This window comes from Megalopta genalis, chromosome 5 (genome assembly GCF_051020955.1).
Source record: "Megalopta genalis isolate 19385.01 chromosome 5, iyMegGena1_principal, whole genome shotgun sequence".
In the NCBI taxonomy this organism is placed as follows: Eukaryota; Metazoa; Arthropoda; class Insecta; order Hymenoptera; family Halictidae; genus Megalopta; species Megalopta genalis.
The window spans coordinates 15,140,833-15,163,440 of record NC_135017.1 but is presented as its reverse complement, the minus strand read 5'-3'; the positions used below and the strand labels follow the sequence as shown (position 1 = coordinate 15,163,440).

General features: G+C 53.6%; 1 protein-coding gene across 14 annotated transcripts in view; it reads left to right on the top strand.

Annotated features, from left to right (window-relative positions):
• PMCA (plasma membrane calcium-transporting ATPase 3) overlaps nt 1–22,608 on the top strand; it is a 73,104-nt gene that overhangs the window by 1,865 nt on the left and 48,631 nt on the right. For 6 of the 14 annotated variants that reach the window (XR_004491966.2, XM_033481874.2, XM_033481873.2 and 3 more), the window contains exon 1: nt 1,775–3,340. The exons of 1 other annotated variant lie outside the window; for it this stretch is intronic. The gene's annotated coding sequence lies outside the window, so the exon portion shown is untranslated. Of the gene's footprint in view, nt 1–1,773; nt 3,341–22,608 lie in introns of those variants that run through there. 7 more of the 14 variants (XM_076522048.1, XM_076522047.1, XM_076522049.1 and 4 more) reach the window with 4 other exon arrangements.

The window sequence follows — 22,608 nt, the reverse complement described above, 5'->3', positions numbered from 1 at the left end:
GTATTCAAACAGAGAACGAAGCAGAGAAATCGTAACCCGTATTCGAGATCCCGTATACGGGTCAGGGACGTCTCGCGGTGCATAATTCCGCTGGCATTTTCTCTCTCTCTCTCTCTCTCTTGTACGCGCGCGCGACCAGGCGGCGTCGGCATCGGCAGGCCAGTCAGGATTCCGCGAACCTGTCCGAAAAGCATGCCTGAGTTATTAAGAAATAACCGAGAATCGTCGAATCGTGCGCGATCTTTTCGCACCGGAAAGCATTCGAGGTTTTTGACATTTCCCTCGAGTGTGCGCGCGTGGTCTCCGATGGGCGGGGCGGGCGAGGATCGCGCGACAGGGAGGGGGGAGAGCCTCGGCGATCCTGGACAGCGCATAAACACGGAACGGAACGAGACGCGAGGCGACGAAAGACGAGTCGAGACGAGGCGAGACGAGACGAAACGAAACGAAGCGAAACACAGAGACAGACTTTGGTGCCTATAGGTTCCATAGGGACGAGAGAGACCGGAAAGCGTCGTGCGTTTCCTCGCGGTGGAATGAATGAAATCGTCGGCTGATTTTCGATGCAACGATCGAGATAAACGCATTAGGGTGTCGGATGAATGGGAAATGTGAGAAACGTTGAAGAAGACAGACCGGGAATCGGGGGTAGTGTGTTAGAGGGTTGGGTTGAGAGAGCGAAGCCGAGCGGGGCGCGTGCCGCGTGTGGCGCCTGCGCGCCGATCGCGAATGCTTCGAATAGTTTAGGCACGGCAGTCGAACGGAGACCGCAGTACCGTGCTGACCGTGCAGTGGTTCGCACCACTTCGCACCGAAGGGCCCCACACTGGTCTCTATCTCGATTTCTCTTTCTCCGTCCTTCCCCCGTATTTTCCGTTTTTCCGCGCGCGCTGCACACCGACACGACTCGACAGGCGAGGCACACACCCGCGCGCGTGTGTACTCGCACGCCTGCATCTAGACTCGAGAGAGCCCGCGCGACACCAGGTATACGGATCGCTTCGGTCGCGTCGTCGCGTGTACACAGGATGACAGGATACACGCGCGACCGCCGACCACGATATGACTCGCTCCGGTGATTCATCGAGGCTCCTCGCTACCGATAACCAGGGGTCCCGGTTCGCGGTTGACGTCACGCTCGCACGATAATACCCACTGTCGTAGGCATAGGCGTATCGCGAATCGTCCATCGAGTCTCGAGAGCCTCGCTCCGAGAATCCCGCGGCGGGAAACACGTTTGCGGCATAAATATCGAACCGCTTTGTTTCGCCTGCGATCGGATAAATATTCATGGGCGGCGAGACAGGGTTGTTCAGAGGCGACCCTCGAGAGTCGAGGGTCCACGGTGCCGATCGAGAGACGTCTCCGGCCGAGTCTCGCCATCGCTCTCTCGACTCTCGACTCCCTGCGCGCGCGACAGAGAGAGAGAGAGAGAGTGCGAGAGAGCGCGAGGAGAGGGGAGGAGAGAATAGGAGCGAGCCGTGGTCGCGGAACGCGTCCTCGCCGCGTCTAAAGATACCCGACATACCCGTACCGTAGGGACACGATAAACCGAGTGTGCTCGGGGGTATAAGTGTGTTCCCACCGACGTAGCTCGCGGGAGGGTGTCGGGAAAACGGCCCGAGAGCAAGAGAATGCGGGTGGTAAAGGGGAAAAGGGAATCGCGTGCGTCGGTCGTCAGTGCATGCGCGGCGCCTCGTGCCTCGGTTCTCGCAGCTCGTGCCTCGCGAGGAAACAGTAAGGGAGGATGAAATCTTGTCGACGGTCCCTTCCGAATCCTCCCTTCACCCTCTCCCCCTTCCCCCGGATGTCTCCTCTCGTGGTCGCACCGTCGTTCTCGAGCCCTCGAAACCGAGTCCCATTTCCCCCGAGCTTCTTCTCTCTCGTCCTTTCTCGACCCCCGCCCCTGGGACGGCAGGGAGTACTAGGGAGGACTAGGGTGGACTAGGGTGGACTAGGAAGGAGCGAGAGGAGGAGGTGTTCCCCTTTTCTCCTCCCCCACCCGTTCGGCGTCGCCCCTCCCCGCGGTCTGCGCGCCCCTCCCCCCGACCGGACCGTCAGTGTTTTACACACATAATACTACCGTCGGTTACACTGGCTGGTCGGGAACTCTGGTCGGGTGTCGAACGAAAGCTCTCCGTGTTCCGGGGGCCGCGTGTATTTTCGTGCGGTGCGGGCCTCTCTCCCTCGGGTTCCTTTTCGTTCGCCGACGGTCTCGCGCGTTCGCTAGTCGACTAGAGGCGTTCGAGCTCGATCTGGCGCGCGCGGGCTGATCACCGAAACCTGGAAACGAAACGAAGAAGGGAGAGGGGGGGTTGTTCGTCGCTCCGTTATCTCCGTCGATCTGGCTGGCTGGTTGGTTGATTTCGCTCTCGTCTCGTCTCGTCTCTCGTCTCTCGCCGCCGCGTCTCTCGCCTCCTCTCCCTCTGGTTCGATCCCGAAACGTTGTTCTCCGTCCGTCCGTATCGTTGGTAACGGAGCGGGACCAATCGGTGACTCGTGAGTCGTGTCGAGCCGAGCCGAGTCGTGTCGAGATCGAGATCGAGACCGAACGGTTCCGCGTTACGCGCCGTACACGTTCCTCCGTTCTCTCCTCCGCGGTTCGTTCTTCGTGCTCCTCCTCCTGTTTTGCTTGTTTTCGGTAGTCCTTTTCGGCCGTGTCCAGGCAGCAGCGGCGACAAGCGGCGGCAGCCGGCAACACGCACCGATTGCGAACGAGAGAGCAGCCGGGCGGTCGGTCGTATTAGTTCGTACGTTACGTTCCGTTCCGTTCCGTTGTTTGTATCGTTCGTTGGATTCGTCGATTACTCTCTCTCCGCCAGTTGGTGCGTCCGCGACTCGGTCTACACACACACACACGCACACACACACACACACACACACACACACAGACACATATATTCCCCGTCCAGGGAATAATCGAGCGAGCGTATATCTCACCGTTTCTCGCTCCCTTTATCTTTCTCGCCGTCGACCGTACCCCCCGTTTCTGTCTCGCGACGACGTTATCCCTCTCTCTCTCTAGCTCTAGCTCTAGCTCCTAGCTCTAGCTCTAGCTCTTTACCCCGTGTTTCGTTCCGGCGTACGTACGGTTTTGCGTTCGTTCGTGGTTGCGAGTACGAGTGCCACCGAAACCGCGGATAAATGTGTCGGTCACGGTACAAGACGTGAAGCGGGGGCATACCACGGCAAGTGAGTATATTTTTAGTGGCAAGCGCGAATCGCTAACCAGAGTGGTATAAACGGCGCGCAGTGGCCTGATGAAGCGGCGTATGTGACATCAAATTTCTCTCTCTTGCCACCGGGAAACGACACCGAGACATCTTGCTGACCATCCGCGGTGAGTAGACCACACCGATCCGCAGCACCTGCTCTCTATAACCTTCCGCCGATTGATTCGCCATTCCGTATTCCCCTCTTGCCCTCTCGTCTCCTCTTACCCTCTTAACCTCGCACACGTACACGCATGGTCTCTCTCTCTCTCTCTCTCTCTCTCTGTCTCTCTCTCTCTCTCTCTCTCTCTCGCTATCTGTCCCTCCCACCCTCGCGCCCCCGCGCCCTCTGCCCAACCCTCCCCACCCTCTTGCCTCACGTACACGCGTGAGAACGTTCGATTTCTACTTGCCGAAAAGTCTCCGTGTCCTCCCTCGTCTCTCGAGCCGAGGGATGACCGGGAGAGAGAGAGAGAGACGCGAAAGAAAGAGAAGAGAGAGAGAGAGATGGAGAGAGGGAGGGAGCGAAAGGGTTGGTTTCGGCATCGCAGCACGTGTCGTCTGGTGCCGATCGAGCCCTCGGATCGCCATTTCCCCGGGTTAGGCGAGGAGAGTGCGCAGGGTGCCCGTTCTGGCCGCCTTCTGATCCCCGTCCAGGTCCCTCGCCCCGCGACGTTACGAAAATTATGTAACCGTCGGCGGCACGGGTGCACGGGCACACGGTCTCCCGTCCTTCGGCCGGCTCCTCTTCGCTTCCTCTTGTCTCGATTCGACCGACCTGGCCATCTGGCCGTCGCCATAACCCGTCGCCATACCCGTCGCCGTCGCTACCACCATAGCGGCGTTCGCGGCCCTCCCCTGCGCCGCTCCTCTCTCGTCGTCGGCCTCCACCGTCTATCCTCTATCCTCTATCCTCTCTGCCACCCCCCTAGATTGTACCACTTCTGCTTCGCGGTTCAACATTATTTCGGGAGTGCCAGCCAGCCTGCCAGATCCCGACACACCGCGGCCGAGCGAGACGGAGAACGTTTCCCCGACAAAGACGCGCTCTGTCTCCTTGTACCCTCTCCTCCTTCGCCTCCTCTTCTCCTCCTGCTCCCCATGCTCTCCTCCTGCTCCTCTCTCCACTCCTTCCTCGCTGCTTTCGCCTAGCCCTCCCCGTTTCTCACTCACCTCGTGTGTCCCGGGATCGAGCAGGCGCATTATCGCGCCGGCCCGCGCGCAGCTTTTCCGTGCCGAACGCGGCCCTCTCTCTCTCTCTCTCTCTCTCTCTATCTCTCTATCTCTCGCGGTCTCTCTCGCTCTTCGTCTCCATCTCGCTCCCACGCCCTCCCTTTCATTTCGTTCGCTTGTTTCGCGTACCCTTGGAGGAGAAAGCGCGTCGATCGAATCTCTTTTCGATGACTCCTCGCGCGGATATTCTTCTGGATCGCCGCTTCCGCGTCCGCCGCGCTTCCGACGTCCGTTTAATCCCCTCGACGACGAGCCTACCGAGCTCGCTTCTTCTTCTTCTTCCCTCCGTCTTCTTCGCCGTGGTCCGCGAAGGACGAAGGCCGCGCCGCGTCGAGAGCGAACGTTCCGTTTCATCGGGGAATGGGTTAGGCCGATCGCCTAACAAAAAAAAAACGACGCGTCCGGTATTTGCGACTCGCGACCCGCGGTACACCGTGTCCCACGAAAAATCAATATTTTCGTGGCTCCGTTCCGTCCCGGTCCGTATCGTATCGTCTCGTCTCGTCTCGTCTCGTCTCGTCTCGCTTCCGATCCTCTCCCGGCGACGTCGGAGGAGGAGATCCGGTGCCTCTAGGAATTCCCTGGCTGGCTGCGAGCAGAAAGGCGGGCACGCACACGCGTCTACGACGCTGCGAACACACGATTGTCGCCTCGAATCACCTCGGACGAGCCTGACCTGAATGCATCGTCGACGATCGGCCGGAGCCGAAGCCGGAGATACAGAAACTGGAGCGATAAAACCGGAGAACGGATCGAAGATTCGCGGATAGCGAGGCTTGCCGTTCGATTAGAGCTCTCGCACGTGGAGAAATCTCCATCGCGGACTAGTTTCCCTCTCCGGATTAGCGAGAATTCTCTCTCTCTTTCTCTCTTTCGGAGAATATTTCGAAACCCATCGATCTCCCCGAATCGCGCGAATAGTCTGGCTCGTCGAATTTCGAACGGCTGTGTCACGGGTTACGTAAAACCCGCGCTGCAGAAGAGCAGGATAAGGTTAGAGAAGGAGGAGGACGATCGTCGTGCCGCGGAGAGGAGCGAAGAGAGGAGTGAGAGAGAGAGAGAGAGAGAGAGGAGAGGAGGGCAGGTCGGTGGGAGCGGAAGGAGCCGAGAGGAAATGTTGTTACAACGGGAGCCACCGACGATTCGGTGGTAAACGGAAGCCAGACAGGCTCGGGTTACAGCAACGCGGGGGAACCGAAATTAAACGGAACTCGCAGTGGCCGCGGGCCTTTAGCTTCGCTCTTCTTCTCTTCTCTCCTCTGTTCTCCGTTCTCCGGTCTCCGGTCGCTGGGTCTTCGCGCGTTATCCGCCGGGGAATATTTATTTTCTCGGGCAACCGGGATCTCGGGTTACAGGGAGCCGCGAGATTACAACGCCGCCGCGTCGCGATTTCCGCCTCAGAGTTCTCCTGGGCCAGTCCGCGAACGTTGTCACGGCCCTTCGCGGAAAATTCGGAGCGAAGAAGCCAGGCCTACTTTTTCGAACACGCTCGCGAACACCGGCTCTGCCGGAGCCGGAACCAGCGAAGCCACGCCTCTTCGAGCGTCTCGCTGGCGAAATTCCGTTTCCCGGAACCGCAAATCCGTCGGTGATACGAAAGGTCGGAGCAAAATTCCGTCGGAGCTGTTCTTAGGAATACGGTAATGTCTCGCTTACCAACGCTCGGATTGTCCACAAAATTTGGACAATTCGGGAAGAGGAGATACGATTATTCGAGCCTTGTAGCTCGTTTTTATAGTTATTGATAATTCGCAAGGCTCGAACAATCGTATCTCCTCTTTCCAAATTGTCCATCTTAGTGGACAATCCGGGCGTCAATTAGAGAGACATTACTGTACACAACCGATGATCGCGTGCGAAACGCGAGAGCTCTTCCGGAGTTCCTCGGAGCAGGTTCGCTCCTCGGAAACTAGATCGATAGCGTTCCGTGGCGAAACGGCGAATCTTTTGATCCTCGGAGTACGGTTTCCGCGTGGCGTTACACTCCCGAGGGCGGTCCGGATCGCTCCCGGGGCAAAAAGCGACGCTGGCTGGGAAAAATCCGATCGAGCTCGCTCGTACGCATCGCTGAAGAGAGAGAGAGAGAGAGAGAGAGAGAGAGAGAGAGAGAGAGAGAGAGCCATTCGGTCGTGGTAGATGTTACGCTGTACACTGTACAGCCGTACAAGCCGAGCTCGGTTCGCCACAGTGGAAAGGGTCGCGATTAGTCAGACCCGAGCAGTCTCGGTCCCTTTGCCGGCCTTTGCGATACTCTTTCCCCCATGAAATGTGGGTCGCCTCGATGTTTGTGCCGCGCACGTTGCCGATGCAACCTAACCAGACCTTCGGCCCGGTTTTCGCGGTTTCGAAAATCCCGATCTGCGCGCGCGCTCCTGCTCGCGCTTCTCGTTCGTTCGCACGGGCGGGCTCCTTTTCGACGGCTCAAACAGGAGGATCCTCTTCCTCGTTTCCGCCCTGTCCTCGCTCTCACTCGAGCGTGGGAACAACGCGGATGGAAATTGGCAAGTTCGGCTCTCTTTTGTCTCGCAGACTCGGACGGTTTCGAGGAACTCTCTCTCTCTCTCTCTCTTTCTCTCTATGGTGGAAGAGAGGCGCTCGTGGGTCTCGTGGATCTCGGCGAGCGCTGGTCTCGCGCGGGAACCTCTGCGACCTCCTAATAATAACGATCGTTTTGTTCGGAAATAAAGACGACGAACCTTCTGCGCTCACCTAATAATCGTGCATGAAATTCCTCTCCCCATCCGTGTGGCGTCTATCCCCGCCAGCGTCGGCGGGCACACGCCGTCGCTCCCCGATTCGCTTTGTCCTGAAATACATCGATGGCTCCCTCTCTCTCTCTCTCTCTCTCTCTCTCTCTCTCTCTCTCTCTCTCTCTGTCTCTCTCTCTGTGCTTCCCCACCGAGCCTTCTCCACCGCGTCCCGCCCCATCGGAAGCTCCCACCATGAGTCTTCACTCTTTCCCCGTCGAGCGCTCGCTCTCCGTCCTCCTCTTTGTCCTGCTTTCATAGTATCGACCCAATACGGTTGACCTAGACTCACTTGCAAGGAAGTGTACTCAACCTTTGACACTTACTCGCGCGCGCTCTGACGAAACCGGTCCCCTCGTTCTGCTCGTTCTGCGAGCGGCCGACCGATCGATCGATAGCCCCGTCAAAACTAATTACGCACGTGGAAATCGGCTCGAGACGGACTCGGGCTCGAGCCCGAGATCCGATCCCGCCGTTTCGGCTGCGTCCCAACGATACGTCGCGACGCCGTCCGTCTTCTCTGTGTGGCTCTCGTCGTCGGTTGCTGGTCTTCGGTCTCCTTTGATTTTCTCTGGTCTTCTCTGGTCGTCACCCTGCCCCCGATAATCCCCATCGGCTGCCGAGCTTGGCTCGGTTTCAGCGAGGCCCGAGCCGGACCGAAGCTTTTTGGCCGATGAAGCGACGCGCGCGATCCACAGGACGATCTACAGGCTGGTCCAAAGCCTGACCGCGCCGATTCTTCGCTCTATAAATCAGGCTACAGTAATGTCTCTCTAATCGACGCTTAGATTGTTCACAAAAGTGGACAATTTGGAAAGTGGAGATACGATTATTCGAGTCTTGCGGTTCATTTTTATAGTCACGAATTGTCAACAACTATTAAAACGAGCTGCAAGGCTCGAACAATCGTATCTCCTTTTCCAAAATTGTCCATTTTTGTGGAGCGTCAATTATGGAAACATTACTGTACCTTTTTATGTCGAAAAACAGGGGGTTACTTTAATAGTCGAAAACAATTTCAACCACGAACTAACAGAAACTCGGCAGAATTCGGTACAACGATCGAGACAACTTAATTCAAAAAACCAGACTCCGAGTTCTCGATCATCAATCTCCTTTCGATCCCGAAAGGGTGGTTCGGATCGGCAGATGCCCCCTCCCCCCAGGAACTACGTTACCTTTGCGGCCGTCGAAAGGTTAAACCGTAGCCATGAGTATATCGACCTATCGACCTATATCGCGGAAAGAATTACGTAGCAGATTTCCGGTGAATTGGTCCGCGGGAAATGGCTCGCGTCCCCGCGGACCCAGTCGTAAGCCGATCCTCCCGTTCGAAACCGCGGTTTCCCTTTTCCTCGATCGCTCGATTCCGTATTCGTGCGAGGCGGCGGCACGGCGGGTAGAAAGAAAGAAAGAAAGCAAGCAAGCAAGAAGCGTGCATTCCTCGTATGCATTTCTCGAGCACACGCGAAATAATTGAAAAACACGACGGGGTCGTACGCGTGCGCAATAATATTCCGTGCCGGTGTCGCCGCCGGTTCCCGTGGTCTTATTTTAGGATGTAATCGACAGTCTCGCTGAGGGAATCGATCGAGAGGGGTGCACGTGCCGCGAATTTATCGATCCCCGAGCCTGTTGTGGTACGTCACCGTTCCGCGAACCCCTTTCGCATAACAGGTGCGCCTTCCTCGCGTGCCTAAGCGTGCCCTTACCGTTGGATCCCGGATTCTTTCGCGATTCGGGATCCTCCGGGCCTCCCCGATCCCGTCCTTCGTCCTCCGCGGATCCTCCTCCTCCCCCTTTCCCCCTAGTTTTTCCACCAGGCAGAAGGAGGAATTCTCAGTCGCGACGCGAGGCGACGCGACTCGAATCGAATCGCTCCGATCCGCTCCGCACAGGTGTGCCGCGCGCACCTTCGATTCGTGTCGTGGTTCAAGGCTGCTTCGATCGCGTCCCACGGTTCCCCTAACCCCTGCCCTCGCCGAGAGGCAAGGTCCAGGGGAAGCTCGCTCGAAGTCAGCCTTCGTCGATTTTTCCCGCGAACGGCGAACAAAAATTCCCTAGAATCGCCGGACGGATCCGGCGGATTCGTCGATCGGAGAACATCCGTGGCGGGGAACCGTCCCGATAAATCGATCGATCCGCCGGAACGGGGCTCGATTCGGTTCAAGGGCGATCCCGACCCCCTCGGCCGGCTCTACCCTTTTACCAGGAAGCGGTATCTAGTTCCCGTGTGCGGCTGGTACGCGTCATGGTGGCTTAAAAATAACTAGACACGTGTGGGAGACTGGCGGAGCGTGCGCCGTCTCCAGAAATAAAGCACAGCGACCGGGCCGCTCCGCTCCGCGCCGCGCCGATTAACTTTTTCCACGGCGAGGAGCTCCGCGCTCTGCTCGCTCGCTCGCTCGCCTTGTGTTCCTGCGCGCACACGTGAACAAGCGAACGCGTGTGCGTGCCCGTGTATTGTCGGCTGGCATGCATCCTCGATGGTTTTTCACCGAGCTAGAGCTATCCGCGCCGACGGATATATCGTCGTCTTCCTGTTAACAGGACCGCGGAGCTTATTTTAACGCTAGCCTAGCCCCGGCCAGGCCTGGAAACTCGCTGTTGCCTTCTGCCTTCCATCTTACACCTTCCGCGTCCCTCTGTGTCCCAGACAATGCACCGTTCATCGCGCGGGCCTGGCTCGCCGCATTTCCACCGAAAAGATCGACTCTCCCGCGGCCGTCCACGATTAATGGACGTGCCAGTGAATTCGAGCTGGACGCACCGCCGCTGCCAAAACTTTATGCAAGCTTCTCTCCACGAGATTGGGTTCGCGCGGCGTTCAAAGGTCTCCGAAGAGCGGCGACCACGCGACGCGCGATCCTAGAACCCGGGTACAGTAATGTCTCCCTTACCGACGCTTAGATTGTCCCCGCTAAAATGGATTGTAATTTGGGATGAGGAGATACGATTATTCGAGCCTTGCGGTTCATTTTTATAGTCACGAATTGTCAACAGCTATTAAAACGAGCTGCAAGGCTCGAATAATCGTATCTCCTCTTCCTATATTGTCCATTTTTGTGGTCAATCTGGGCGTCAATTACAGAGACATTACTATTGCTACACCCGGTACAAAGGGCGCGGGAGAGACACGGTTCCGATGACGCCAGGCCACTCGTCGTCGGAGACGACGCATTGTTTGCGGAAAGATAGGCGAAAGTACGGTTCGAGTTGCCGGTCAATCGGGGCCGTCGTTTGTTTAGGACCTGGACTGGAAGAACCCAGCAATCTGATCGGGCAGTCCTAGTCATCGTTTTGTTTAATTGGGACGGTCGATTCACCGGCCAAGGGACAGCGGTGCTCTGACGCGTGTTCCAAAACAAATCTATATTGTATTTGTATTCTCGTAGTTTGCTCGGAAGCTGTTAATCTCGTTGCTAGGCGGTTCTCGGTACGCGTTTCCAAATATCAAGTATTTCGCGTTGAATTGTTTGGATACGCGTTCGACGTCGTCCGAGAACTTTTTCGCCGCGGAACGACCGCAATTTTTTATCGGTTCCTTTATGAACCCCTTCGAACGTCGATTCGATAATAATGTCTCCCTTACTGACGCTCGGATTGTCCACTAAAATGGCTAATCTGGGAGAAGGAGACACGATTATTCGAGCCTTGCGGCTCGTTTTTATGATTGTGAACAACTTATAACTATACAAATAAACCGCAGGGCTATCGAATAATCGTATCTCCTCTCCCCAAATTGTCCATTTTTGTGCGCAATCTGGGCGTCGATTAGAGAAACATTACTGTATTATCACCGGCGTAATCGCACGATGCTAATGGCATCTTCTTCCGTGCGTAAACTAGTATGTATTTAAAGGGCTTTCAGCCCGTTTTACCAATAAATAATAATAATAAATGAAGACGCGGGGAGCGTGCGGGCAGGAAGATGCACAGAAGCGCCCCGATTCCGACGCGACGCGACGGTATTCCGCGGATGAAATATCGCCTCGCGTCTGGCCGCGAGCCACTTTGCTCTGTGCTTCTTATTCGAAACTTTTCTATTCGTAAATTCGCGCGTCGTACGCCGACAGTTATGGTCGCCGTCCCTCTCCCCTCTGCCAGCCCTGTTTCTCATGCTTCTTCCCCGTTAAATCCGAAACTTCGCAAATAGGTCGGAGACGACGATTTCGGAAAGCTCGGCTCCTCCGATATCCGAGATACAGGGCGTTGCAACAATTTTGTTCCTCCGACTATTATTCTTTCCTACGGATAACGTTCGAAGAATCTAGTCCATTTATTTATTTATTGAATATGTACGGGAAATTAGCCACTAGTTATAAAATGACAAAAGGAAAAAAATGACAAAGAAATGGACAAAAATAAATGGCTACAGTAATGTCTCTCTAATTGACGCCCAGATTAACCACACAAATGGACAATTTAGGGAGAAAAGAGGCGATTATTCGAGCCTTGCGGTTTATTTGTATAGTTATAAATCGTCCACAATTCAAATTATCCATTTTAGTGGGCAATCTGAGCGTCAGTAAGGGAGACATTACCGTAGAAAGAGAAATCAATTTCTGTGCAGCTGTGTCCGCGTCTTTCAGTTGGTATTTTGCATAAAAGTTCGCGGCCCGGTCGTTACTTTTCTCGATATCGTTCGACCGGCTCGCCAAACGGACGGCACAGGCCTGTTCTCCGATCGCGGGGGAAGGGCGACGAGACAATTAGTCGCGGCAAGCAGGATGATTCACGGCCACGAAAGGTTCGTGATCAAGGATCGTTCCGGGGGAAAGGTCGACGCTCAGACGAGACAAAGCTTTCCGTTAACGTCGTCGTCGTCGTCGTCGTTGCCGTTGCCGCTGCCGTTCTCGCTAGCACCACCGGTCTGATAATGCCGGTTGTCCACGGTCTCGGAATAATTGGATGGAAGCCGATATCAGAGGCAAGTGGGGTCACGTGCGCGACTCCGCGACCCTATATGTACCAGAGCACGTATCTTAGATCCAATTCCAATATCTTTATTCGATGCGCGAGGATTTGCAGATTCGGCCTGATACGCAGATATCATAGCTCTCGGACCGCGATAAGTACAGTAATATCTCTCTAATTGATTCCCAGATTGACCACAAAAATGGACAATTCGGGAACAGGAGATACGATTATTCGAGACTTGCGGTTTATTTTTATAGTTATGAATTGTCCACAATTATAAAAACGAGCCGCAAGGCTCGAATAATCGTATCCCCTCTTCCCAAGCAGTCGAGTTTCGTTCCCAAGCCGAGGGACAACGCGAGAGACAATTACCGTGCCTAAAGACATGGCTTCGGATCATTTCCCCGAAGCAAAGTCGAGATCGTCTGCGTGACGTCAGAGTGAACGAGATGTGTGTAAGCTGTGCTAGTACGATGGAAAAGATACATTATCCTCGCACATAAAGTCGTTAACGGACGCCTTGATTCTCCGGCATTATTGGAGAAGTTCCACGCGAATGCTCCAATATTTCATCTCAGACCCAGACGAACTTCTCCATGTTCGGAAACGTGGAACAACTTATGGATATCGTACCAGGCTCTATCGTGTTTTCTCTATTGTAAATAGAGTCCATTAGCCCATTGATTTTCCCAATCTCTCGCTACGCTCTTTCTAACAGGATTTAAGGCGGTTATCTTAATTATTAATCGCGGTTATCTTATCCTTTTTTCTACTTATCCGATGCTCCGTATCAAGCCGTATTCCAAATCTCTGTACTTCTGCAACTAATGGCTAATTTCCCTGGCACATCAAATAAATAGACAAACGATGTAGAGTCTGCAATTTCGACACAGGGACACTGGGTGTCCCACGAGTAGCCCGGGTGTATCCGAGCGTCTCGTAACCAAGGGCTTCGGTCCATATACAGTAATGTCTCCCTTACTGACGTTCTGGATACAGTAATGTCTCCCTTACTGACGCTCTGTATACAGTAACGTCTCCCTTACCGACGCTCAGATTGTCCACTAAACCGGATAATTTGGGAAGAGGAGATACGATTATTCGAGCCTTGCGACTCGTTTTTATAATTGTGGACAATTTACAACTATATAAAACTAAACCGCAAGGCTCGAATAATCGTATCTCCTCTTCCCAAATTGTCCATTTTCGTGGTCGATCTGGGCGTCAATTCGAGAGACATTACCGTAGTTCGCACTATACAAACCGTATAGAGCATCGCGCTCCCAACCCCCCGCCGCCGACTCGCGGATTTCTTTTTTCCCCGGCGGTGTGGAGATCGGCCGGCCAGAAAATATTGATCGCGCGCGAGGGGCGGGCGCGGGGGTGGAAGCCGGCGAGCGAAGGAGCGCGGGCACACGGGAACGGAGGAGCACGGCGGAACCGAAAAGGTTCACGTCGACTCACTGTCTCGTCGCGACGCGTCGCGTCGCGTCGTCGGTTGATACTTTGGCAACGGTCTCGCGGCCCCAGACGCCTCGGCCCGTCGCGGCCCCCGCGACCGTCTGCCAACTTTCTTGATTGCCGTAGCTCATCTCGTAATCTTTAAGTGTTCCTCTCCTCTCCCCTCCGCGCTCTTCCTTTCTTCCCTCCTTCCTTTATTCGGACAGAGTCCCTTCCCCGGAACCGCGGAGCTCGATCGGACCTATAGTAAATATCGAACGGGCCGAACCAGGCCTCGTGAAACGTTAATCGAGCGCGCCGCTTTAGGCTCGCGATTCCTGGACTCGTACTACTGAAACTCTTCGCTCCCCTGCGCCGACGATCGCCCCAGCGATTCGAGTCGTCGTCGATCCATCCTCGGTCGAACATCGATTCGTCTCGATCTCTTTCGCGGCACTGCGAAAGCCTCGGCGTGTTCGCGTGGATCGGTTTCGTAACTGCGGAGTGTCGGGTTTTTGGCGGGAACTCGAAGCGCCGCGACGAGAATAACGATTAAAGGTGTTCGTTAACGAGTGGCTCGGTCGGCGTCGAAACTTTAATTAAAAACTAGCATCGATTAGCGATACAATGCCACCTTTCTCTCCAGCTCTCTCACTCTCTCTCGTTTTCTCTGGCTCTTGCTCTCCCCACCGGCGTTTATCTGAAACAGTTTGAATGGTACAGTCTGACCCAGTTTCGCCGGTGGGACGGCCCACATATAGCCGACCTTCGTTATTCCATTTGCTTATTACGGAAAGACATTTGAAACGCGAAGCGTCGAGTCGAGTCGAGCCGAGCCGAGCGGAGCCGCGGCGGTCGATCAATTATCGGTAAGAAAGGGAAATATCAGCGATTATAATCGACGCGCGGAGCCTAGCGATGTAGAAGAGTAGAAGAGGAACGACGGAGGAGAGAAGGAGGAGGAGGAGAGCCATCGCTTTTATAATATGCTCGGGGATAGGAAGCCGTGTAATTACCTGACGCGTATGTTTTCAAGGTTTCCCTGGTTCGCGGCTCGCTGGAAAAGGCCGTGGATCATAGTCGGTTCCGTGAATTACTTCGGAAAATCGCGTCTGCTCCGCCCACGGTAATCGCCGCTCCTCTGCACCCTTCGCTCCCCTGCGGCGATTACACGCAGCACTCGATCTTCGCGGAAAAATTGTTCGGCGCGTTTTGCCGCGAAACGCGCGGATTCACCGAATGTACCCTGTGAAATGAAAATTCGCCGAATTTCTGCTCGAGGATCGCGGTGATCGTCGCCGGAAAAGCGAGGAGTTTTCGGAGGAGAGAGAGATCGCGAGGGCGGAGGAATGTTGTACGAACGCGGCGCTGGATTATGCGGTATTGATCGGTATCGAAGCCCTTAGTAATAATAAGCGGCGTCCTTGATTTCGTGTTGTTGGTCTTCCATAACGGGTTACAAATCGGCCCGCGAATAAAGCGAGGCGAAGCGTGGCGCCGGAATGGCGAAGGGACGGGAAAGAGCTCGCTCGAAGGGCGTCGATGTACAGTAATGTCTCTCTAATTGACGTCCAGATTGCGCACAAAAATGGACAATTTGGGAACAGGAGATACGATTATTCGAGCCTTGCGGTTTATTTTTATGGTTATAAATCGTCCACAATTGTAAAAACAAGCCGCAAGGCTCGAATAATCGTCTCTCCTCTTCCCAAATTAGCCATTTTAGTGGATAATCTGAGCGTCAGTATGGGAGACATTACTCTATCGGCTTGGAAATCGGCCTGGAAATCGGCGCGAATCGCGGAGCTGTCCGCGAGTCCGCCTCGCTGAAAAATGGGTCACGAAAGACGGCGCAAAAATAATTCCAGCTATCGATCCCTATCAACTATGTGCGCATTAAGGACACTAGTGCAGCCAAAGAGGCCTCGAGATGTATTGGAAATTGCACTCTAAAGCGCGGTCTCTCTCGACACCCTTCGCGCCTCGCCTCTGTCTCGCGGAGAACCGAGCTCTCTCTGGTCTAACGTAAACCTCGCCAGTGTTTCTCAAGCTTCTTTGTTCCTAGATCGCTTAAAGCGGAGACGACTTTACGCGAAAACTTTGCCCCCCTCCCTTCCACCCTCGCGACCGTGAACCGATCGAATGCTTCATCGAGCTAACGCGAACCACTTGCCCCAGTGGCTAGACTTCCCTTCGATTTACTCCGTTATTCTCATTCTTCTCGTGCTCGTCGTTCTTGTCATTGTTGTCGCGTTCATTGATTTTTTTTAGCCTATCTGTCACCCCGCGTCGATTCTTTTCCCTCCATGTGTCGGTCGGTCGCGCGACGTTTAATTAATCCCTCGCGCTCGAAGCCATTCGAATACTTGGACTGCGACAACCTCAACAATTTCACAAGATTAAGGTGCTTTGTTTAATCAGATTGATACTCAGAAGTTAAGTTGTATGACATCGATTACCTTTTTTTCACATCGTTCTCGCGGTTCCTAATCGAATAACAGTAATGTCTCCCTTACTGACGCTCAGATTGTCCACTAAAATGGATCATTTGGGAAGAGCAGATACGATTATTCGAGCGATACGATTAATCGAATACGATTATTCCTATAAAAATAAACCGCAAGGATCGAATAATCGTCTCTCTTCTCCTGAAATTATCCATTTTAGTGAACCATCTGAGCGTCAGTAAGGGAGACAACATTACTGTAGTCGCATTTCCTCTTCCCAAAATTGTCAATTTTCCTGCACAATCCGAGCCCGACTTAGGGAGAATTTACTGCAATAGCAACAATCATGTTTATTCGATCAACGAGAGTTCGAAGGGCGAGAGTGTTTGCTCACGAATGTTTTACTCTTTAAATATAAATCACTTCGAGAACGTACAAATTATTCTGGATAGGGCACTCGAGCGCAAAGGATTAGGCGTAAGGAGTGTTCGCCCGTTGGTCAAAGAAAGCAATTATTATAATTATTCGGTGAAACCAGCTAGACCAATTTTCCCGTAATCCATCGGCCGTTGGAAGTTGCAAAGAGACGAAGCCACGCCCATTTCAGGCACGATTTCCCCCGCAATTTGCCAATTGTTTTCTTTCCATTGAAATCGCCGTATCGCCTCGCTACTAGCTCCGACGGTCCTCGAGGTCACCCTAGTCTTTCATTTGGCACCGTACCATCTGGGTCGTTGTTCCTTTTCGCATCTCTGCGGTAGCGCCTTGCTAGTAGCCCGTCGAATACACCGTGGACCGCCGATATATATGCAGACTTTGTGAAAAAAGAATCTTCCCCGCTTCGAATTCCGCCGACAATCTTTTCGTTTCCCTTTACTTTTAGCACCGAATCAACCGAATATTCAAAACGACTAAGCTGTGTGCTGCTGTATTAAGATCGACGAGACCGAATATATTTAGACCTCTCGTCATTTTTGCCATAGTGGACGCTCGAACGAACAAATTTGTTGAATTATTTCCTACGAAATAGTCTTTGTAGTTTCAACGATTTTTATGCAGAACGCGAAGAAACCGGTCGCACCAGCGAATAATATTTGCTGTCGATTTTAATATGATACATTATAATATTGCATACATTTTAATATGATACATAAACAAATGAAATCAAGTTAAATATCCGCGACTCCGTGAACTTTTCTTGTCTCTCTATTCTTTGAAACACCGTCCATACGATATTCTACACGCGCGCAGAAATAAATAATAAATAAATAAATCTCTGCGATAACGGTTCCCCGAAGGTCCGCCGAAGTTACACCATGAATCATGGCGAAGCATCGTGGACTCGTGCGGGGGCGGCTTGTTTCGGAAAGCGAAGGGCTGCCTCGCTGCTGGTTCCTCGTCGGACCCGTCCGAGTAGCGAATAACGAGGGAACGCCCGGATCGATAGCAGTTTAAAAAGAACAAAGAAGCGTCGGGTGGTGGCGGCAGGGTGGCGTCGGGGTGGCGACAGGGTGGCGATAGGGTGGCGGAGGCGGCGGCGGGGCGTCGGTCGCCGCGTTGCGTCGGACGCTTTTAATTTCCTCTTCATCGACGTCTGATGTGAATTAACCTTATTGTCGCGCGTTTAACGGTTTATTTAGCATTCCGGTCTAATCTTAACCGGCGCATTAAATCGCTCGTAATGGTGTCACGATTGTTACGCTCGCGCCTGTAACACTTTCGCTGCTTCTGAGCGAGAGAGATGTCCGGTACACTTGACAAGCGCGAGTATTTATACGGCTCCTATCCGCTCCGTTCCGCTCCGACCCGCCTCCGATATCAAATTAATATTAACGACCAACCCGAGCGACGCGACGCGTCGCGAAACTTTAAACAGAAATTCCCTGGAAATCAGAAGTCTGCCGAAATTATATTCGCGTATCTGCTGCTGTGTCTCTGTTATATCGCCGTTATCGGTCTTGCTCGCCGATTTCCACGCGAAACAGTAGGCTCGAAAGTTGGTCTTGGATCCCGGTCGATCCGCCCGGAAAAAGTTTGCCCGACGATTTTATTTATAATTTGCCGGAACCGTGGGAAACGCGTCGATCCGCCGCGAACTTTTCGCCGAGTTGTCCGCGTATTTTTAGCGCGCGCCAAGTTTGTTAACTGGAGAAAGTGACCGTCTACACATCGTCGCGGCGCGAAGCGGGAGCAGAGCGGAATCGTCCCGTCGTCGGCCGCGAACACAGCTCGCGATTAGCTTTAGGAATTTTTCAGCAAACGATCCCGCGACGGTACGCGACGTCCCGCGATGCGATTATTATTTTCGGAGCGGTACGAAATAGGCTGGTGCAGCCTGTCGGGAATTCGCTAAATATAAAGTGCCGAAATTCTTCGGGGAATAGGCCGGTCGGGTTCGATTGAGCCGGCGAAGAAGTGCGCGATGGATAGAGATGGAACTAGAGATAGAGTTGTAGATAGAAAGAGAAAGAGAGAGAGAGAGGGAGAGGGAGCGAGCGAGTCGGTCGGGCTTTTTGTCGTTGGATGATAACACGAGCCGCGTATCGATCGGCCATCCGGCCAAGATTCGTGACGTAATAACACTGTATGCGTCACGGTTCGGGAACACCAGATATCCTGGCCGAGCTTCCCGGAGAAACCGAACATCGCTCTCCTCTCCTACCCTCTCCGCTCCTCTCGGGCCAAAGGTCTGCTCCAGTTCCCGCGAACGGTCCGCCGAATGCGAGATAAAAGTCGGACGATCCGAAAGGAATCCAGGGATTCGCGGCGAGTTCGGACCAGCGGGCGTCTTCCCTTTCGCGAGCCGATCTTTCGAACGAGCCGTGCCGATTCCTCGGCGCGACACGCGCTAGGAAACTCTCGATCTTGGACGCGAACGACGTGGGCGACCGCCCAGACGTTAGGCCGGTCGAGTAAAAATAAACAGGCTCTATCTGATCCATCGAGATTTTCGGCGACGCGTGCCCGAGCCGCACGCCGCTCTACGAGATATCCACGATATCTACGATCTACGATCTCTTGGAAAGACGTGGTTTCCGAGTTTCTCGGCACGGTACTCGACGAAGGAGCGAGCGAAACGAGGCTTCCGCGGGAAACTTCGCCGGGAAAGTCGCAGCGGCGAAACTATTCCGCGAGACGGACTCTCGCGTCCATCCGGTCGATTGAAAACCGGTCGCGAGAAATCCGGTCGACGCGAACGCGAGCGAGGATCGATCGATTCGCCGAGGCGTCGAGAACAACGGGCGCGCACAGAGATTCTTTGCGCGAAGCGTCATAATTGAAAGGAGACAGGAATTCCGAGTGGAACGGGTCGAGAGACAACCGACGCGCATCGGCATTGAAACATGCTAATCGGTATTCCTTGCGCGGCGAGCGTCCGATGCGGGTTCGAAGAATCGTCGCTGAGAACCGCTGGGAATCGCGGGCAGAATATGTGCGCGTCGAGAGGCGCGTTTCAATCGGGACGGGACGAGACGAGATAACTTTATCTCTCGACTCGCCTTCCCGCGATTCGTATATCGTTCCGAACGAGCTCTCCGGTCGCCTGCGCGACGACTTTTGGCCCTTGGGGGCGGTCCTGGAGCGCTTCCGTAGCCCAGGCCACGCCCCTCGGAGCACTGCCGCCGCACAGCGAAACGAACAAGGCAGCCAGCCTGCGTGGGAAACGCTCGTGACTGGAAAAACAGATGCATGTTTCTTCTTTTTTCCGGAATGCTTGCCGGGACTGATGACACGCGTAATTATATTGATACACGGTAGCTGTACAAGCACAGAGATCGATACGTTTCTATTCGTTATGAGAAAAACTATGCGGCAAGAACTACGAAGTTTCTTTAAACTTCTGTACGTCATCTAGTTCTAGCATGCTTGGATATTCAGATATCAATAGAAAACTTTAGCGGTATAGAATTAACCGTGGTAAGACGCGTTTAGCTCGGGACTTTAACGGTGTTTAGTTTAAACTATGCAAAATCCAGGCGCTGAAATCAACCGGCCTAAATAGTTCGCAAGTTTTTGTAACGACGATACGAGCCGTGTTGGCCGATTTGATTTCGCAACAGGTCTTTGTATTTATATATATTTGTGTTGTTAATAATCGTTGAATTCCTATAGGTACAGTTAAATTTAAATAATTCATAGTCCTCCGTAAGAGCGCTAGTTCAAGGCTAGCAGCTACTACAAGGTAGATCAAAACAATAATTCGATCGATTACGAATAGGATAAAACTGCCGGATGTTTTTCCACGCGGCTCCCGCGAAGGCGAAGCCACGCCCCTCGAGAAAAAATTTGGACATCGACCGGACATCCTCGGGTTTTTCCGGCTGTCGACCGGCAGCGACGGATCGCTGGAAACGGCCTGTAAATCGGCCGGCGACTCGTTATCTCTGTTATCGCCGTCGAATCAATTAGTGGGCACAGATTACCGGGGTTTTTCTTGTTTCCATGTGCGTCGGCCCGAGAGATAAAGGGAAAAGGAGGGTAGTGTGTCTCGGCGTGGTTATCGTGTAATGCAAATGCTCCTCGGGCCGTGTAACAGATAAACGAGGGACGACGATCGAAGAGCAAAGAAAACAGACAGGCGCACCAGCGCACACACGGTTGCTCGAGGGTCGAGGATCGAATAGACGAGGGAGGCAGGCAGGCGGCGAGGGAGGTAGGCAGGGAAGCAGGCAGGGAGGGGGGAAGAATCGAGATTCCGCGGACAAACACATAAATCCGGAGTGTAGGCATTTTACGGGCAAGTCAATAAAATATTTTTATTTCGAACCGTGACTGGGGAAACGCGCGATTCTGTTTGCGTTTGGTTTGACGTGTGCGCGAGTCAAAATAGGATTCTGAGGTTCGCGCGATTACGATACCGCCGGCGATACCGCGAATCTCTGCTTCGAGGAACAAGCGGCCTTTATCCGCGGCGACCGCGCGTTTCCACCGTCGAACGCCGCGGCGTTTTGTTCGGCGTTTTAGTCACCGTTTTTCGCGCTAGACCGCCGAATCGGTCAGCGAAACACGAGCCCGAGTCAAAGTCGAAGTCGGGCAAAGTTGTCGGCTAAAATGCTAACGCGGAGACCGGCTAACGGTCGTTTGCCCGAGAAATCGCGACGTCTCGGCGAGATCGTTGCATCCGGCTGGCTCCGCTCGTTTCACGAGATCCCGATTGACGTCATAATACGACGACCGCGGAGCGCATCAGCGTCACGAGCGTTTACACAATACTTTACTTCGGCACGTTATCAATCGGTTCGCCGTGGCATTCGTTAGGCTCGCCTATCTTCTATCTTGAGATCTGTCAGCGCGTTTATTATCGGCGATATCGCGAGTCTCTTCTCTCCTATCCTCTGTCTCTCTCTCTCTCTCTCTCTCTCTCTGCGAGTCCATCCCTCCGTCCATCTCGCCGGTGATCCAATAAATGAGTTTTTGCGGAAGAGTAGCCGTGTCCAAGTCTCCCGGCTCCGTCCGTGTCCCCCCGGGACCTTGAGTTTATAAATATTCGTCTGTCTGCGAGTAGCCGCGAGAACCGATAGAGAGACAGAGAGAGACAGAGAGAGAGAGAGAGAGAGAGAGATAGAACCGCGAGAGAGCTGCGGATTTTGAAAACGCGATAGAGCTCGCCACCGTAAGTAGGTTCTTTGCTGTACTTCGAATAGAAATAGCCGGGAGATTCTTCGCGGGCCTAGGACAGCGCCGAGAGACCGAGAGATTCTCGGAGAGCTGGCCAGAGGTGCTAGGAGAGACCTCGGCAAGGTCCCTCGGCAAGGTCCCTCCTAGGGCTCGTAAAGTCCTAGCAATCCGCGGGGAGGACTCGTAAAACCGTGATATATCTGGACTAGACCTCGTAAAATCAGATGTTTCGCCGGTGGTGGCGCCATTGATCGGCCGAGATCCAGGCCTCCGACTCTCCTGTATCCCCGAAATCGGTCCTCGATTTCAACTACAGTAATGTCTCCCTAATTGACGCTGAGATTGTGCAGAAAAATGGACAATTCGGGAAGAGGGGATACGATTATTCGAGCCTTGCGGTTTATTTTTATAGTTACAAATTGTCCACAATTATAAAAACGAGCCGCAAGGCTCGAACAATCGTATCTCCTCTTCTCAAATTGTCCATTTTAGTGGACAATCTGAGCGTCAGTGAGGGAGACATTACCGTATTCATCGGCTTCTCTTTTTCTTCGCGTCTTTCGGTTCTTTCGTTCGCTCGGCCGCGACCTTGAACGACGTACTATCGCGCGTGGCTCCTCTCGGTACGTGAAAAATCGCCGAGAATATCCAAAACGCTTCTGTGCGTCGCGTTATCTTGTTTACCAGAACCGCAGACTTTCTCCGCGCGGAGGATCGGTTTGGTTGCGGTTGGGCCGAGCGGAGTAGTCCGCTTTCTGAGATCTAGCAGGACTTCGAGTCTATTTTCCAAATATCCGTCGAAAATCCCGAGGAGTTTCGGTAGCTTTCTATCCATTTTGAACGGGTCTATGAATAGTTTCGGCAAAAACAACGGTGTTTACGTTTTAGAATGGACCAGGAGGGCCTGCGTTATGCAATGGACGCGGCATCATCCGCTCGAACGTCCACCTCGACTTTCGCGAACCGGGCGTACACGCGGAAATACGAAAA